Source organism: Rhea pennata, chromosome 3 (assembly GCF_028389875.1).
Source record: "Rhea pennata isolate bPtePen1 chromosome 3, bPtePen1.pri, whole genome shotgun sequence".
NCBI lineage: Eukaryota > Metazoa > Chordata > Aves > Rheiformes > Rheidae > Rhea > Rhea pennata.
In genome coordinates this window covers 68,313,946-68,333,465 of record NC_084665.1, presented here as the reverse complement: position 1 = coordinate 68,333,465, position 19,520 = coordinate 68,313,946, and the positions used below count along the sequence as shown (strand labels likewise).

The following is a 19,520-nucleotide window of genomic DNA, read 5'->3' as shown; positions in this document are numbered from 1 at the left end:
ATGAGCTAGTCAAATAAAATGTAACTTAAAAAAAACATATACACAATTTCCTTCCAAATCAAAGCCATTTTCTGTATTGGCTTTTTTTCCTTTTGCTGATTTTCCCCATCCCCATTACTACTATTTGAAATACAGTACACAAGCCTGGGACCTGGACTTTAGAACTAAATACAAACTCTTCTGTTCTTATAAGGAGTGCCAAGGTAATCACTGGCAAAATGTACACAGACTATAAACGACAGAGCATTAAGAGACAGAAACTCTCCCATACCTAACAGATGCATATGGATTCACTGCACCCTGTTTCTTGGCATCATGACCCTGTCACGTATTATACAGATTCATCCAGTTTGGGGCTTCTCAGTACAAGAGGGACACAGACATACAGGAGCTAGTCGAGTGAAAGGCCATTAAGATGGTTAACGGATTGGAGCATCTCAAATTTGAGAGGGTGTGAAAATTTGAGAGGGTGTGAAAGCTGAGACTGTTTAGCCTGCAGAAGAAAAGACAAAGGGGTGATCTTATTAACAAATATCCAATTTTTTTCTTTTTCTTTTTCTTTTTCTTTTTTGGGGGGGGGGGTGGTGGTGTAAAGAACACAGAGCCAGACTCAGTGCTGTCCAGAGACAGGACAAGAGGCAATATGCACAAGTTGAAACAAAGGAAATTCTTATTGAACATGAGAAAATACTTTTTCACTGTGAGGGTGACTGAGCACTAGAACAGGTTGCCTAGAGAGGCTGTGGAGGGTGCACCATTGGAGACATTCAAAACCCAACTGGACAACCTGTGCCATGTAGCTTTGCTTTGAGCAGGGGGTTGGCCTAGACTATCTCTTTAGGTTCTGTGATTACTGGCACAAATAAAATGACTAGACTTTTTCTCCAAGAGAGGCAGAAAGAGAGATACGTAGTGTAAAAATATAAAGGCATTCCTATCTATGACCATAGATGCCAACTACTTCACCAAAGCAAAAGCTTGAATCTCTACCTCAAATCAGTTTGTAAAACAAAGTGCAATCAAGAAATATTGATCACCATCAGATGTTTTAGGAATAAAAAGACAAAGACTATTCTGAACTCCAACAATAAGGCATGTTTACAGCAGTTGCCCGGCTTCCTACAAGAAACAAGGCTCCTGTAATCATACTGCCTATCTGTTCATCTGTTTGTTATCTTTCTCTGTTAGAGAAGTTCAATGGTCAATTTCAACTGAATTTGGCAGTAGTTCAGAGATCTCAATAATACTCAATTCCTACAAGATTCGTGAAAGCAGCTAGGCAGAAAAGAGATTCAAATGAACTAAGAATCTATAGTATGAACCCATAATTACATTCTCTTTGTCTTACTAGCTTTACAGTCAGTACGTTTACTGGCCAGACCAAACACATACTTACTTAATAATATTTGGTATTATATTTATAATGGAAGGAAACAAAGGAAAGAAAGATAATGACAGCACTGAAACATTTTGAGGGGACAGGAAGAAAGCTGGCAGTTTGTATAAAGGAAGACAGTCACAGAAAGCCATGCTTCACTAGGTCTTTCATTAGACCTTAGCTTAAATATTTGTATTCCTGATGCTTACAAGTAAACTTCAAGTGAATACTGAGGAGGTTTACAAGACAGACAATAACTTTATTTGTCACTGCTAGCTAAAAGTGGCTTGTAGACAGGAAACTTACAACTACAGAAACTCGTCAATTCTGGTACCAAGATTGTTAGTATGCTGACAAAACAAGGATTTTGGCTTCTATTCTCAGTTTCACATTTATAAATTTCAATACTTCATATTACTACTTCCACAACTATCATGTTGTAAAGTGGGAAATTGGAGAAGGGAAGAAAAAGGTGAAAGAACATGAGAGGAATAGTATTTCAAATACATGAACAACTAATCGCCTGAAGATGCGTACTGATCTTGCCTTGCTTTTATCACACTAATACTACATTAATTAAAAAGTTGCTGAAAGAAGTTAGCAGAATCAAATCTAGCCATATAAATCAGTTTCAGCTGGTATTAGACAGACTTGTAGGACCTTCATGATGAGTTTTTTTCTTTCTTTTAAAGAAAGAACTACATAGTTTATGCCCTTAATTCAAGATCTTCTGCACCAAGAAACATGTGGATACAGTTAGTGGACTAACATATAAAAAGGAAGAAAGGAGGGTTGAAAAGCTCTGATTATTGCAAGTATTTAAACTAATAATGCAGAAAGGATGATATAGATAGAAGTTTTATCTCATGAATAGCTTATCTTATAATTTTGGTCAAATAGCCACAGTGTATTTGCACGCATTCAAGCTTAGTTCAAAAGCCTTCACAGACAGTCATTCTGGTATTTTGGTAGCAGCAGTTCCTCAGACTAGAAATACCTCAGTTACAGACACACAAATCTTGTTGCAGTTTACTTTACAGGGCACGGTGACCTGTTAGACTGGAGGCAGAGGTAACACCCGCTGTGTATATCACACTGCGAACCAAGAGAATACTTTTTCTCATATCTGTTCATAGTTTGATCAATAACAGATAGTTTCAAAGCTGTATTTTAGACACGGGCACATGTTCACATATATAGACAATATATAAAGCACTTCCGTCTCACTCAAGAGACTGACTATACCAACCTCCACAGTATGTTCTTCAAGAGAAAATATCAGTAGTTTTTGTTAGAAGTTTCTATTATGCAACAGTTCAAGGAAGTTCATTTGCAGCCTATGTACAATTTAAATTGCTTAATTCATTTTTTTTAACTTGAAGGAAGAGGAAGAAAATACAGTATAAATCAGGTTACAATTCTCATGACATTGCATGAGGAAGAGAAAAAATGAAAAGTCTTGAACATCTTACTACAAGAACTTAGTAGATCTTATTTAGAACTCTCATAATAGCATCTCACCCTTTTTGGAAGAATCAGCAGATCCCTCATGTTTTAATGACAACCTACTTTCTTATGTAAACTACAGAAGAAAACAGATACAGTCATCATAAGATCAGAGAAAAATGTCATGATATTAAAAAGTGATTGAAAGGGCTTAAAATAAGAAGTTTCAAGAGTTTACACTGAGCTCTTCATATGAGGAAATATTCTCTAATGCATGTTTGCAATGGGTTAGGGAGGAGAGATGGCAACCTCTTCGCCACCCACTCAGAACCTCACTACAGTAAATCCCTTCAAAACATGATATATTTTCTATCTGCTTATCAATTGCTATATTTCAAAACCCTCCCTGGTGGGAATTCCTGGTAACAACTTCAATAAATCAATATAATTAATCATTTTGATACTGTAATTTTTTCAATTGAAAGGTTATACAATTTAAAAATATGGTATTACTGGAGGCAATGACAACCTAGCTTAAGCAGAGAAAGAAGAAATTAGTTCTTATACTTAGTACTACTGTATTTCTTACACATTCTTCAAATTTAAATCAACAGCAACCAGTAAGTGAAGACATTTTAAGATTATTTTAGCTTTACAGATAGAATTAAATGTTTAACAGTTAAAACTGCCTACATAAAAAGAGGAAATAAAACTGCCTACAGGAAACAAAGCAGCATCCTATTGATCATACATTGCTATGTTGACTCAAGCGTCTCATGAGCACAAAACCACAATAGTGCAGTGTCTTTGCATTATGTTAGACTGCAAGCCCCTTACTTTGCATAACTCTTTTTCTACTTCATGCTATTCAAGAGCTATCTGCTGGTCAGACCTTTGAATACTACCATTCCTACAATAATGCTAGGCAAACAGCCACAAAGCTGACTAGCTGTAGAAAGAAAAAAGATTAGCAGTGTATTTCCATGCACTGGAGCAAGTATACCTTATCCAAGCAAGTTACCAGGCTGCAGGAAAGAACAGAGCACAGCTGATCATGTCTGAAAAAATGGAAAACAAAATTCCATATGACTAGATTCCTCCCTTTCTCTTATTTCCCTCCCTCCAAATTAGGCCCTCTTTAGCACCCCAAACAGAAAGGGAAGGCTAATGGAAGCTGAAGCCTTAGGAGCTTGTGCCCAAGTATGCTTTACGTGAGCATTAGTGACTTCTCTCTTGCTATCACTTCTCCCTATACAGTGACAAGCTGAGAATTTAAAGATTAGTTTGATCTACGATCTTTCTGCTTGGTTCCTCCAGCCTTCTACACTAATATTTTCAAGAGTGTTTTAAACACTAATAGCAAAATAACAAAGCACACAAGTAATTCAAAAATGTAACCACAACCAAGCCAGCAGATCAAACTAGAAAACTGAATATAGTATTCTTCTGGCTAAAAGCAATGTATTGTTGAGAGACTTCTAGCAGAGGTACTTCAGCTTTCTGCAGAATTACTGGCCCTTCAGGGTATCAGCAAAGGCAATTTTGTCATGTGAACAATCACATACTCTTGAGAAGTAAGGGTAGCCTATGGTAGTGCTTTTCAAGCACAGGGACAGGTCTGTACATTGAAATGCATTTTATGCAAAGGGAGAACATACCTCAAAAGATAACAAGGCATTTCCCTTTAGCCTGGAAAGGTAAAAGAAACAAGAACTGTTTCCCAAACTAAAGGACAGAAGTGCTGGAAAGGACATCATCAGCTTAGTCTGATGTTGCAAGAAAAACTGTAGTTCTTTTTCTATAAGGACTATTTTATATTATCCCATTTGCAACACTAGCTATGTTGCCTTTTTTAAACAAAGAATTCTGAAGCGGTTTCTACAGTTTCAGTTAAAGCCCTGAATGTGATCACCTTTATATAAAGCAACAAGAAACCTTTCATACTTGAATAGTATAGCATTTAAAAATCCCATCTCTGGATCAGGTAACATTTTATTGCTCACAGGAGACACAAAAGTTATGCATACTTTTGCAACACATCACCATCAGACCACTCTCAACCCATTACAAATTTCATAGGTCTAACTATGAGTAGCAGATCAAAACACATCTTCCAGTCTTTAGTAGACCGTGACTTTGCAAACAATAGCATTTACTTAAGAATTAATTCAACAGGAGAAATGAAAAAGGCAAGAGAACAGCAGAAGAAAGAGGTGGGGAGGAAATGGTTACAGAGAGCTATGAGCTATGAAAATACGGGAAATCACACCTTTAGAGGATAAACCCAGACTGGGGGGGGGGGGGGGGGAGAGCAAAAAAAAGCCCATTACACCTGTTGAAGACAAAAGCCCAACTTCAGCTGCTTAAAGATTTCCTACATAACTTCCATATACAGGCTCCATACTCAGCTTCCTATTTTAGTTGATTGCACATCATTTTCATCTAATAAATCTCTGCAAAGAATTTCTTAAAGAAACCAAATTTTTGTAAAGTTTAAACTAAGCTATTGAAAAGTGGAAATAATCCTAACTTCAGTCCTGCAAAGAAATCTTATGGCATAGTAGAGTTTTTAATCTTTTATAAAGATCACCAGTAATACTCTCAAAAATAGTAAACAAACAACTAAAAAAACCTGATACAGGTGGAATTCCCATTACAGCAGCATCTTGCTGTTTTAGTAAGAACATTTAATACTTATGAAGCTCTGTTTTGACAGATGTCAAAGTTGCATTGTGATTTTTTTCTCCTACATTTTACAGAATAATTACACATTACCAAGCTTTTTCCAACATTATACTCATTCAGAAATCCAACTAATGTTGTTCTGTCACAAAGTATTCAACCCTCTACAACACCAAATATAAAACAAGATAAGTTCTGCACAAGTGTTAACATTCCAGTGACATTTTGAAACTATCAGAGAATAATACCTTAACTGAACATATCTGGGAAAAAAGACCTAAGTGCACAGAATCAGATATTCTCAAATTTCTGTAACAGGGTAATTTAAGGATTGTATTCAGCATGAAATACTCTTGTGATGTATGTGTATATAGAGGTCCTTTCCATCAGATGAAGATGAGATATATTCAAGAATTTAAACATCTGACAGCAAACCAATGCCATCTCAACACACTATCGTCCCTCATACTTCCCCACACGCGTACATCAAGCAGACCAAGAAAGAAGTGACTGGATCAAATACATGGCAAGACACAGAAACCAAAGCTAGCGAAGAGCAGCTTCTACTAAAACAAATGAAAAACTCAATACTCAAGATAAACTTAGTTTCTCCAAATAAAAGATCTTCTTTATTTCATTTTATATAGGAAATGAAGGTGAGGAAAGAACAAGCAAGATTTGACAAGCTACAGAAATCCTGGGCAACAGGTACCTAGTAGGGTTGATACAGCAGGATATTCTTCTAACAGAAGTTCTAAGTGCTCAGTGTGCCACTAAGTTCCAGCTCACCTACTTATTGCACATGAAAATTATTTAACTTCACTAAAATTCAGAAAACTGTTCTACTAAAAGCTATTTCCTGAAAGAATGAAATTGCAAAAATTCGGAATTGATTCAAATTTAGTTTTTTTTAAAAAAATCTTTCAATCGCAGACCATAAACCAGAATGAAAAAGAGCACAAAAAATGCAATGAAACTCTATTAAGGGGTAGAAGGCAGGGTAGAAAAAAAGATGTTTTTACTAAAGTTAAAAGGAATTGAAAACATGACATTGTTGTGGGATTTTTATAATACGGACTTGCACTATCTCCTAATTTAATTTTTTAAATATTTTAAATTATTTTTTTTAAATAAATTAATTTAAAATTTAAATCTGAGGGCACTTTCCCTATTATAAAAACTGAAATAGCTTCTTTATGTACTACACAGTACAAGTTCTAACACATAGAACCTATCTTCAGTTAAAAAAAAATTTTGATGATATACAAGAAAATCAGAGTACTGCAGCTCTGCTCTGATTTTCATCATTGCTCAAAATACAGCAATTTACCCTTTGAAATAGTAGTAAATCAAGTGATTACCAAAAACATAGTCCAATACCACAGTATGGTCAGAACAAAAATTTCACTTCCTCCATGTGAATATATGAAGTAAAAGAAAATATCTGTACAAAGCATCTTTTATATGAAGATTTTTAATCAACACTAATTTCATATCAGCCAGCTGCCTTTACCTCCTTAAATGTGTTAATTATCCACCTCTCTTAATGATGACCCATGAAAGACACCATCACCTTTTTTTTTTTTTTTTTTTAGGTTTCTGTTCACACTAAACTACAGAGTAAGGTCTCCCCTATATCTAAATGATTTATTCACTGAAATTTCTCCAAATCACCAAGAACTTTCTGAAACTTTGAGCCTTGAAATGTAAATCAAAAATTAGAAGTGTTCAAGAACAATGTAGCCCGAAAACCAGTAATTAGGAATAGTTCTAACTTAATTCTACTATGCTCTGGGTTCATCCTTAGCTTTGGTCCAAGTTATTTTTGTTTCTTTCACAAAGAAGGTTAAACTGAATAGGATCTCTGAAAGTATGATCAAATTACTTTAACTTGGCTTGCCATCATAATTACACCATCAGTTTACCGAGGGACACCTATGGATATACTGCCCACATCATCTGAAACAAAGGTTTAGTCAACAGAAGTAATTAAAAGAATCAGCCAGAGAAATAAAGCATTCTTCTGAAATATATGCCTATGTTTTTACTTTTGACATAACCAAAAGATATTCATTGACTACCTCTATTTGTTATGCATTATCCAATTAAATTAACTGCTTGTATACTGATTCTTCTAGCAAGCATATGCATAGGATGTTTATTGTTTATCTTGGGAATGGTACAACATAAAAACACACAGAATTTGCAAACTTTAACATCTGCAGAAATGTCTTTTTAAGGTAAATGCATAAATGAAGTTTTAAAAGTTTAACAAAAAACTATTTATCAAGTATATTTAAGTCAGAGAGAAAAAAATGACTTCTTTTAAAATTAGTAAAATCAAAACACTCTTGTGAACTTTTGAACAGAAAAGATCCAGGCATTTTAAATGGCATTTTTAATCTTCAACCCCTTGGAAACAAATCAAAAATCATTCACAAATAAAAGAACAGGTTGATTTTACCTTCAATTTTAGATTTTAAGTATTTAACCTTTACATCTAAACTGCAATATGCTAGCATTTTTTTTTCTTTTTAACTTTGCCAGCCAAATTAATATTCCCCACACTATTCAACAACTTCTTAATGGATATAAAATGTTTGAAGTCAGAAAACTAGGGCTCATGATGTTCAGCCAATAACAACTGCTTTCATCTGGTCCCATTCTGCAACTGTAACAGCTATGCATGGCATATATCTTGAGCTTTATCTAACATATTAGGCATACTCTAAACAGACCTAACAACTATGGTATTTTATGGTAAATCAACCGTCTTCATGCCAGGTGTTCCCTTAGAATGTAAGAAAAGATAATGAAAATGAAACTTAAAAATCACAGCTAAAAATTGTGAGCTGTGAACAAAAGCACTAAAAAAATGCATAGAAGTCATTATTTTTATAAAAAGCAGTATATGGTTCAGGTGAATCTGTTCCCAACCTATTGTTTCATATCACTCACATGAATTTTTAAAAGCCCATTTGCAAACAGTAATGAAAATACTTTCACTCTTAGTCCAATACTTCAAGCACAATTCCTCAAGCACCGTGATTCCTGCTCGAGGTGTCCCTGCTTGAGCAGCTTGAACTAGACAACCTCCAGAGGTCCCTTCCAACCTCAACTATTCTGCAATTCTGTGAAGATAAAGAGCTAAATCATTTAGACTTTCCAAAAAGCCAGCACAGACAAGTATACTTCAGCTAACAAGTATATATTATAAAGCTTCATAAGACATTCCAATAATACAAGAAACAAAAATCCATAATACAAATGGAAACAAGAAGTAATACAACTTCTAACATCATTCTTTTGTATCAGCACTAAAACCTTTGCACAAACTTTTCCTTCAGAAGGATGCAATCTGTTTCACATGACATTTAATAGCTGGTGTCTAGTTAGTACTGCAAATAGTCTGCCAGGTTACTGAGCTTGCAGCTGCCTAAGGATATAGGTAAAGTACGCAGCAATATATATTTTATACTAAATTTGCCAAAACAATTGGTGGAGGGATGTAGAGAGGAGAAGGGGAAAATAAGCTTTTGGCTTCAACCGCTTATGGTCCTAAAATTCAAAAAGCAGTATACCACATAACAAATATAATTTGGTATTCTTAAAATGGAGTATTTTAACATATCACACTCATATGTTCCCCAATTCAACATTTTGTCTGCTATCATGTTTCATTATCCGAAGGCAAAATGAAATCTTACTACGTTTTTAACATAGATATCTCTGCCAATGTAAGTCTTTTTACAGAGAAGAAATCTTTTCTCCACAATTTTTTTCACCCACAAAATAGCATGGAGGTAAAAGCTATTCCCAAATTCACTTATACAGTGTCAATTCTGCTACATTTCAGGGAAAAAAATGCACTGGTAATACTGTAATTTTTTTTTTTTTTTTTAAACACAACACCTCAAGTATTCAGTCTGTTCCATAATTCTATCATTCTATTTTGCAAATATCCCAAGGAACTTAACTATCATCCATACTTACAGAAATGAGAGGTGACACAAGAAATGGTATAAATTAAACCGTGACAAAAAGTCTTAATGTTTTAAAGTGCTAAGTGTCTCACCTTTTCTATTGAATGGAATTAGAAGATAAGAGTATGGATTTCAATCTTCAGAAATGTTTGCTTTCCTCATGTAAATGAAAATACTCCAACACACTTGAAAAAGTTACAATGGTCTCACGTTGTAAGCAAATCCCATACTGAAGACACAGAAAAATAAGTTACTATCTATAAAACACATCTCCCAGCACACAAAGAAAAGAGAAAGCATATAGTGAAAGTAGGTCCAAATATCCAAAATCCTAACTTAATTAATGTGAGATAATTAGAGATCAAAAATAGGTTTAATGCTAAAGCATTTGTAATTTGGGTTGTAAAGAATGAGGACTAGCACTGATATGCAGTAATCCTAGACTTCATCAGAACAGCTGCATTGGATCGCTATATTGCTAACCTCTCATCAAAGATTACTGCAATGCAAGTGTTGACAGAGGGCACAAAGCAGCCTTAAGACTAAGCACTGACATAAGCATTAAATTTATTATAATAATTTTTTTTTGTCTTTTATAGATGCTGGGTTTGCTTCAGATGCATGGCCCAGTAACGTTGCATCCTACCAGAAAAAAGTACCCAAAAAGCTATACAACAAAAAGGATCAAGTCCTCTCAGAGGAGACTAATAAACAGGCTTATTAAAAAAATTAAAGTAATAAGCAAAGTAATCAATTGCTGATGCAATGACAGCAGATACAGATCTGTTTTAAGTACAGCTTCAAAAGAGGGAAACAGAACAGGTGTTAAAAGGACAAAAATAAGCTTCTTTCAATGTAGGAAACAGCAGAAAGTATGGTTAATCTACAAACAATGTCTACAAAGTCCAAAATACTGTATTGAAAATTGAACAAGAGTTTCCAGATCCAAAACTAAAATATCAAAGAAGTTTGTTTTTCATATCTGCAGGGTATACATAGTATATTCTAAAATGCTTTCTAAAGAATCTTTGCTCTTGTGAGTAACTGGAAGTAACAAAAATTATTTGAATAAATGTGAAACCCAAGTACCTACTTTCATAATCAAATTTTAATTTTGCTTTTGTTTTTCCTGAAGTAGTAGGAAACACGCTGAGTCAAACAGTCACAAGTTAAACATCTGCCTATTGCCAATTCAAAGCTTCTAACAAGAATATATATTTTAAATCCCAAGCACAGGATAACAGAGTACTTCAAATTTGAAAAAGCTACTCTAATTTTCCATTGTGGTAAGAGATCACATCACACATTTCAAATATACACTGAAGAATGCTATTAAAAATATAAAATATATTCTTAAAATGTTGTAGTCAAATTCTTATCCAGGCCACTAAAAAGAATACCACAGTTGTACCCTATACTTCTCAAGCCACAGTAATGGGATAGCAGTAATTTACAGTAAATTGGTGTTACATTTAGCTGTACAACACTACTAATTATAGAGTAATTTCAATAATAAATATTTGGTTAAACTCTGCTTTGTCATTAGTGCAAGTAATTTAAGCTGAAACCGATTTTTTGAAATCCAACTTCTTTTTTTTAAGAGTCTATTTTTATTTTCTGGTAACTGGACATCTTTTTCTACAGAATATTTCTCTAGAATCAATGCTTTGCAAACAGAAAGCCACATAGACAATGTTAGAGGCAAAAGAGAAGATTCAAAGCTACAGCAGCAAAGCAACTCACAATCCCCTTTAAACTGTCCTTAGCTAACTCTATTGTGCTTTCTACTAAGAACAGCCTTACAGAGCACACAGACTGTATAACGTAATAGCAGCAGAGTAAATTAAAGGCAAGCGGTATCACCTTCTTCAGAAAGGATCAAGGGCAGAGGGGGACCACAATCAAAGATAATGAAATACTTTGGTAGATAGTATACCAAGTCTTTTCAAAGCCACTGAATTAGAACCTCCTTTAAATAAAACACACTTCTAAAATTAACCCTATTGACAAAGTGTCCAGTTTAACAGAGAAGATCCTCCTGCCATGCAGCTTCACAACAAGATTTCTGAAGAGTCAAGCTACCATTACCAAAAGCAACTCCATAGATGAGCAGCAGTAGTAACTTACCATATCCATTAGAAGAAAAAAAAAACCTGCTTGCTTCAAAGAATATTCGCAGCCAGCAAATCAGTGTCTATGAACAGGGCCAACTCAAAAGAACTCAGGCAACTCATACTTGAGTCCAGTCACCAAACATCATGCTACCACTGAAGGAAGTTACGTGATAGGCAGAAAAAAAGGGCAAGCATCTTAAATCCTCCTTTCCAAGGCCTCACAAACATCACCTAGATTTGAGTCTTCTGCTCTCATGAGAAAAGATTCAGCCCCAGTTTTTGTCCAGAACCAGGAAAAAAACAGGGTTCTTGAGTATAGAAGGCACTAAAGTAAAGAGAATTATTTGGGAAGGGCAGTAGGATTTGAGGGTTGAAGGTGTTGTTGGGCTCTGAAGTTTCATGCATCAGTTACATGGATTTGTTCTGATTTTGCTTCTGTTTTATCTTTCAAAAGGAACTTCAGGAAGTAATACATCAGATGCAAGAACTACATAAAGAATACAACAAGCAGAGATCAAGTCACGAGTTGGAAACTGAAATTAGAAAACGCTAAGCATTTTTGTCAGCAATGCCTAAATAGCCTGCTGGGCTGACAACAATACTTGAGGAGATGCTGTGATGCAATACTTTGCATAGCACCACTACAAACAGCAGCCACTACTGCAGCTCAAACAGACTTTTTTTTTTCTCCCAATCTTGTAAAATAAACAAGGTTGTATTCCTACAGAGTTTTCCCATTTGCATTACATGCAACTCTAATCTCATATGACATGGAGAACATGCTTTTCACATTTCACTAAGCAAGCAGAATGGCGATTGTTGCATCACCCAACAATAACTAATCCATATTCTCTTGATATGGCTTTCACATGGGCCACAATCCAAAGGCAGTGAATTTTGCAGAAGAAATAATCCACTAGTAAAGTTACTTTCACGCAGCAGTTATATCATGGACATTTTAATTAACAATTTAAGCATTTACTAAAAAACCACAAAACTTAATATATCAGTAATGTATTTCCTTTTGCAATAGTACTAAATTGCCAAGTTAAACTGTGTAATTTATCATATTAACAGTAATACTATTTATGAGAAATTGAAACAGAATACAGCTGCTCATATTTATTAAGTTCCTACAGTACATTTTCTGGTATTAAAACAAACAAACAAAAAAAAATCACAAGTTACCTTTAACTCCGATAAAAGTCTTGAAGACTGGTAAAATGAGATCACCTGGCACAACTGGATAGCAGCACACTATCTTCTTTACCTATAAGAGAACTTAGAATTAAATTTGTAGGCAAATCACACCAAACATCAGCACTACCAACCAAATGATTTGGAAAATCAGAAAAGTGAAACTGTACTTAAGTGAGAAATATTTCTAAGTGTGAACTCTTGTTCAAATACTATAGAAAAAGCCCTGAATTTATCTCTTTTTAAACTGTCACACTTGACTTTGAGGGAGTTAGACTTTATAATAAAAAATACAAGAGGAATTGTTTCTTTCAATTTAGAAAGCCAGACATAACCTCTCCAGTGCAGTTTGACTTCCTGTATAATTTGGGCTGTAACAGCACATTTTCATAGTGTATTTCACCCACGAACAGAATGGGCAAATCCATTCTCCTGCTTCAGTCACAAGCTCCCATTCCCTCTTTTGTGTCCAGCAACTGGATGAGTATACAGTGAGTCATTTTCCAATAATGCTTTTCTTGGGTTAATCTTCCCTGAGATGAAGAAAACCCACCTCCTCCCCACCCCAGCCAAATACCAAGATCAGATCAGCTCCACAATGAAACTATCATTTCAGTCAGTACATCGTTTTGAAAAAGACATCCAATCTTGCTTAAATAAATAAATAAATAAGTAAAATCTAACAATGTGGAACACGCTGCAACCTTTGGTAAATCATTCTTACTTTATTAATGTTTCTAAGTATTAAACTATTATATGCAAAATTTGTTCTCTTTCAATAATTAGTGTAATATTGTATATTGTAGATGTAATTATCAATGTGTTAACTATTTAGTTCTCTTTCTAGCTACTGAATACTTTCACAGTTTGATACCTCCTTTAGTATCTGTTTTCCTCCACATTACAGATACAACTATCATCCTTTTATTTTTGCCTCTCCCTTTAATAGTTATACAGATCAATCTACTTAGACAAAACTCTCTGTTTTTTTTAAACTCTTTGAAGTCATTGCTATCATATCTCTAAGTTCTCAACATAAAAACCAAACATAGAATGCCAAAAGGAATCCCGTAATTACAATTGCAATACAATTACTCTTCGGGTAACTCACTCTAAATCAGAACAATTCAGTTCATGGTGGCGTCATTGTGAAACCCCAGTAACAGATATCAACAGATCAGAGCACTGCCTTTATTTGCTCTTACTTATTAAATCTTATCAAGAAGAAGTGGAAATCAGAAATTTCTTATGAATTGACTGCAATTGCTGGAGATGTTATCAAATCAGAGATGGAACGGAAGGTGTATTTCCAAAACAAGGAGGCCCATAAGCCTAGTGGACATGGCCAAGGCTGTTGAGAAGTTTGAACTCTCTCTTTTTTCCCCCACTTTCGATATGATTACACACAGAATATGCACAGTTTTGAAAGTCTTTGTTAAAACATTCTAAATGAGCTTGTTACCAAACAAGTTTGTCTGGCATGGATACATACTGTTGATACAAACTCAGATCTGTAACCTCCAAAACCCAGAAAGCCCAAAGAGGATCAAGCTCAGCAGAAAGCCGAAATTCAAACAAGAGAGTACAGCTCAACTTATCACTGTTAAGGGTAATGCCAGACGGAAAGCAGCATAGCAAGCAGAAGTGGAAACGTGTTGGAAAGGAAGAGAACTGCAACTGAAGCAGAACTCTTCAGCCAAATACCCTTTCAGGCTATTACTAAGTAAGGCAGGGTGGCACAAAACGGGGCAGAGCAGGGGCTCTTCTATAACCGGTTGTCTCTATAGGTTAGTGTAAGGACTGAATTCATCTCTGCTGTTTGAGACTTAAAAGTACCATGCCAAAGGAAGCAGCTTTGTTTTTTAGATATTTCCTATTAAAGAAGTAATCTGCCATTTCAAACGCTCCAAGTCTAGAAATATGCAAGTTCACCAGAATTTGCTGATGGCTAAGTTTGCAGAGTTCTCTGCTGGCAGCATTTTTTCTAAAACTCTAGTAGCACACATGGTAATAGAAAGGAAAATGAGGCAGTAAACCTAAGTGAAGTACTATACATCACTAACAAAGCTATAAATTACATGTTTTTAATTAAAAATGGGTCTTAGACAGCTTTACAAGAAGAAAAAACATCCCCATTGAACTGTTTGCTATCTGTTATCAGTATCAAAGCATCTTAACCTAAGTTTACTCTGTAGCTGGCTATTACATGTTTCTTCCCAGCGCTTTCATTTCAGAAGCTGTTTCTGGAAATTATAATCATTAAGATGAAAAAAACCAAAACCAACTCCTTCTATGTCAATAAAGAGATGATTTATAAAGTAACCTCCTTTAAGCTCATTCTAACCATACACATGCATGCACAATACCATTAACTTCAAGAGGGATTAACTTCAACCCAACAGGATCTTCATCTGTGGAAAAACGCTGCACTACAATTTATACCACAGTGTTTGTGGCTGTTCTGAGACTGTTCAAACTTTGCAGCATTGTAATCAAAGCCCTACAAAAGAACAATAATAGGAAAAGAACTTTGGACTTGTACTCAAATTTATAAATAACATCTCAATTTGTTTAAAGAGCTTAGTGCATAATGTTCATCCAGAAGCCAGGTCATCACATCTTGAAAGGCAGACTACATTATAAAAGAGCAGATAAAGAATATACAATAGGATTCTATCCTGATAATTCTTTTTTTAATCCTGAAGAGAAAGAAAGTTAGGAACCTGTAATCTTCCTCAATTGCATCCCCCTACAGAATTACTGAAAAGCAGCTTCAGTGCAGGGGCCCAGTTACTTCATTTTTTCTGCAGTTGCTGGCTTACAACTGGAAGAGAGAAAGTCCGAGATACGAACAGCATGAAGCCGTTGGAATAAAGAGCGACGGTCCAGGAAAAAAAAAAAAAGGAAAACGAAGCAAAAAAGAAAGCACAAATTCTTCTCTTCCTCCCCCAGTATTCACACTACGGGTACAGGCTACAGCCGTTTAGCTATTGCGTGGGAAACTGACTCACAAAAATTCGCAGTTTTCTTGGGGGGGGGGGGGACCGGGGAGGAGAAAAAGAGAGAAAAGCATCCCCCCCCTCCCCGCCGCACAGATTCAGGCCAGGAAGTGGGAGCCCCAGAACCCCCAGCCGATGCGGGAGGACCGCGACGCCAGGAGCATGTCACGCCGCAGCCCGCCGGGCGGGCGGTGCCGCGGGGCGCAGCCTGGGGCCGCGGCGGCGCCCTCCCGCCCGTCCGCCCGCCCGCCCGGCCCCGCCGGCAGCGGGCGCTGCCCGGCCACGGCCCCGCGAGGGAAGTTTGAAAGCGAGCGGCGCCGGGCGGCTCGGCACAGCCCCGGCCCGAGGGAGGCAGCGCCTGCGGGGACAGGACTGTCCCCCGCCGGCGGGGACAGGACTGCCCCGGCCGCGGCTCCGGACTCGCTTCGCCGGAGCCGCTGCCGCCCCCTCGCGTCCCCGCTCGCCGGACACGGGCGCCGGCCCCGGCTCCGCCGCTGCTCACCGCGCAGCGGCTCGCGCGGGAGGGCGCAGCTCCCCGAGAGCGGACGTAGCCGCGCCGGGGCACAGCGGACACCCGTGGGCCCGGGGCAAAGCGGCCCCGCGCTGCCCAGCGCCCCCCCTTCGCGGACGCCCCCCGCTTTCCATCGCCGGCGGAGGGCATCGCTCCGGGCAACGCTCCCCCGGCAGCGCCCGCCCGCCGCGCCGGCTGTACCTGCCAGCCTAACGGCCGCCTCGCGCCCGGCCCGCCGCCGCCGCTTGCGGTCACATCCGAAATTGAAGTTCCCCGACCACAGCCGTCAGCCCGGGAGGGATCCCGCCCGCCGGCCCCGCCCCGCCCAACCCGCGCCGCGCCGCGCCCCGCCCGCCTCGCCACTCCGCCTCCGCCTCCGCCTCGGCGGCCGCTGCGGCGCCGCCGCTCCGCACCGCCCCTCCGCACCCGGCCCCGCCCCTGGCCGGCTCCCCGCGCCGCAGCCCTCGCCGCCATTGGCTGCGGCGCCGATCAATCTCCGGCGCGGGTGCCGCCCCCTCGGCCGCCGCGTTCCGCGCGCCGCGCCAACGGCCGCCTCTGCTCGCGGGCGCGGCGGGTTGGGGGCCGGCTGGCGGGGGGGCGCAGGGGGCTCCGGCGGGGCCGACAGGCTCGGGCGGGCGGCGCTGGCCGCTGGCGGCGAGGAGCTGCTCGCCGAGCGTGCGCCACCGCGGTGGCTCTGTGCGGGCTGCAGGCGCAGTGAAGTTGTGGGAACGGAGCTGTTTAACGTGCTGAGCGTGTGCGCCCTGGCCGTGCCCGGCCCCCATGGCCGGAGGTGGAGGGGAAGGGCCGGTCCCGTCTGCTCAGCACTCGCTCGGCCGCATCCATGCGCCTCCTCTGGTTCGGGGCCCACAAGCACGGGAAAGACATCGATAAACAAGCGGGTTTAGCAGAAATCCCCCGGGGTGGCCGAGGGCTGGAGCACTTTCCCTGTGAGGAGAGGCTGAGGGGCCAGGGCTGGTTCAGCCGGGGGAAGGGGTGGCTTTTGGCGGGGGGACCTAGCAGCAGCCTAGGACCTTTAAGGAGGCCATCAGAAAGATGGAGTTCTTCACCATCTGTGGGACATGTTGGGAGGCCTAAATAACCAGCATAAATAGAGGTTGAGGCTGGGCATAAGGAAACATTCATTGTGAGGACAGCGAGGTAGTGGAGCAGGCTGCCGAAAGGGATTTTACAGTCTCCATCCATGGATGTTCTCCAGACCTGACTGGAGACAGCCCTGAGCGGCCTCGTCTGACTGCAAGGCTGACCCTGCTTAGAGCAGGAGGTTGGACTAGAGACCTCCTTCCAACCTCAGCCTATGAACTGCCATCTTGGTGGAGAGTTGTCCTCCAATTTGTTAAAGGTCTTTTGATGCTTTTGCGGATACTTACTACTGATGGGCTTGGAGAAGGAAAACCTGACGGAGCATGAGGTCCGCTGCTGCGCTGTGCAAGCTGCAGGACCTTGGAGTATGGTGGGCAGTCTTCCCACAGCAGCTTCCCTGCCTGAGGGCACCTCTTGCCTCTAATGCTCTGAACAATGTATTTGGCTTTTCATTCACTTTTTAATGCTTCTTCCAGCATACAAAAGATGAGTCAGGTTCAGGGTCACCAACAAGTACTTTCTGTCAAATGAAACAAGGGAGAAATAACCTTCAACTTGTTATACTGTGTAGAGAAAGTAGAGGTTATGATTTGCCCCACAAATTGTGCTTGCATAAACAAGAGAGAAATGAAAGGCTAGAGAAGAAATAGAGTACTAACAGGTATAAAAACGTCTAAGAAATCAAGGCCTCTTCTAGCTTTGATCTCTCTTTAAGAAAATTCATGAGCTCTCATTAAGAAAATTATTTACATTATATGCAGTCATACTGTGTTTGCAAAATTCAGCACACTAAATCTCATGTACAACTTCAATTCATACATTTTATGCATTATAACATAAAACTAACTAGAGACTTGCCACCTCTTTCTCATATGAAGAGAGAAACGTGGTGTTTTGTGGTGAACAGAATAGACTTTCTGATTGTGTGTTTTCTATGTAATCCCTGTGTCATTTCTGTGAAAATTGGAAAGAATTTGGGGAAAAAAATGAGAAGGAATAGGATCATGTCTAAGGCTGCAGAGTGTTTTTTTGGAAAATTCTGAATAACTCTTAAGAACTCTGAGTTCTCTTTATTGAACATTTCTTTGTAATGTTATATGCCACATGAGTCAGATTTTTGAAATGGTTGAGGAATGCTCAGTTGTATTTTCACAGTGCCTGTCTTGAGATGCTGGGGTCTGCTTTAGATGCTATTGAAACTATAATCAACAGGCAGTATACAGTAAATATTTTGCGTATTTCATAATACTTAAAACTCAGAAAAATCAAGTCCTATTAGGCACCTAAAGCAGATGGATATTTTCTTTAATCTTGATGTTTCAGAAGGAAAAGCAACTGCCACTTCATGGCAGTGCTGTTAAAAGAAATTAATGTAAGTGCACAGAAAAGCAATGACCCAGCAATGAATAGAGAACAAGTAGTATTAGATATCCATGCTTAATTCAGTATTGTTCATTCTGCATGCAATGAAGGAAGTTAGGGACCCATAACTGAAGACTGAATTGTAATACGTGGGCACAAGCAGTTTTAATGCTGACATTTACTGAAAATAGTGTTTAATGTTGTGATCTTAATATTTTATTATACTATATAATTTAAATACAATTACTGATTTTTTTAGTATCTCTTGCTCACATTAAAAACAGCATCAAAAGACATTTGACTCTTTTTAAAGAGGAGATGCAGTATCATTTTTCTTTTTCAGGAAAATCAGTTACTGTGGTTCTTTGTTTTTTAACAGCAGACGCTACAATTACCATAGCACCAACTGAGTTAGGATTTTTCCTCTAGATGCTCTTTATATGCAGAATGGTGTCTGAAACTGCAAACATGATCTTCCCCATCTTATTCCTGAGATGTGTCTCTGAGCACAAAGGAATGATAACAGAGTATGCTGCAATTCATTGAGAAAATAATCTAGCAACCTCAGGTGCATTCATAAAGACAGCAACTACTACCTTTAAAGGCTTAATTTACAAAAACAGTTGGTCTGTGCAGCTTTCTACGGTTACCTGAATTTACACCATCCAATTTGCTTTTTCTTATTATCGCTAGTACTTGTGTGGCTGCCAGGATTTAATACCATTAGCCTGAGTAAGTTTAATTGGC

At 38.8% G+C, this 19,520-nt stretch overlaps 1 protein-coding gene across 9 annotated transcripts in view; it reads right to left on the bottom strand.

Annotated features, from left to right (window-relative positions):
* The window catches only part of EPB41L2 (erythrocyte membrane protein band 4.1 like 2), a 114,454-nt gene extending 97,857 nt beyond the window's left edge, over positions 1 to 16,597 (bottom strand). For 8 of the 9 annotated variants that reach the window (XM_062572555.1, XM_062572545.1, XM_062572552.1 and 5 more), the window contains exons 1-2: positions 16,512 to 16,597; positions 12,792 to 12,873 (exon numbers count right to left, since the gene is read on the bottom strand). The gene's annotated coding sequence lies outside the window, so the exon portion shown is untranslated. Of the gene's footprint in view, positions 1 to 9,581; positions 9,719 to 12,791; positions 12,874 to 16,511 lie in introns of all 9 variants that reach the window. The other variant, XM_062572547.1, reaches the window with a different exon arrangement.
* Between the last annotated feature and the right edge of the window lie 2,923 nt (positions 16,598 to 19,520).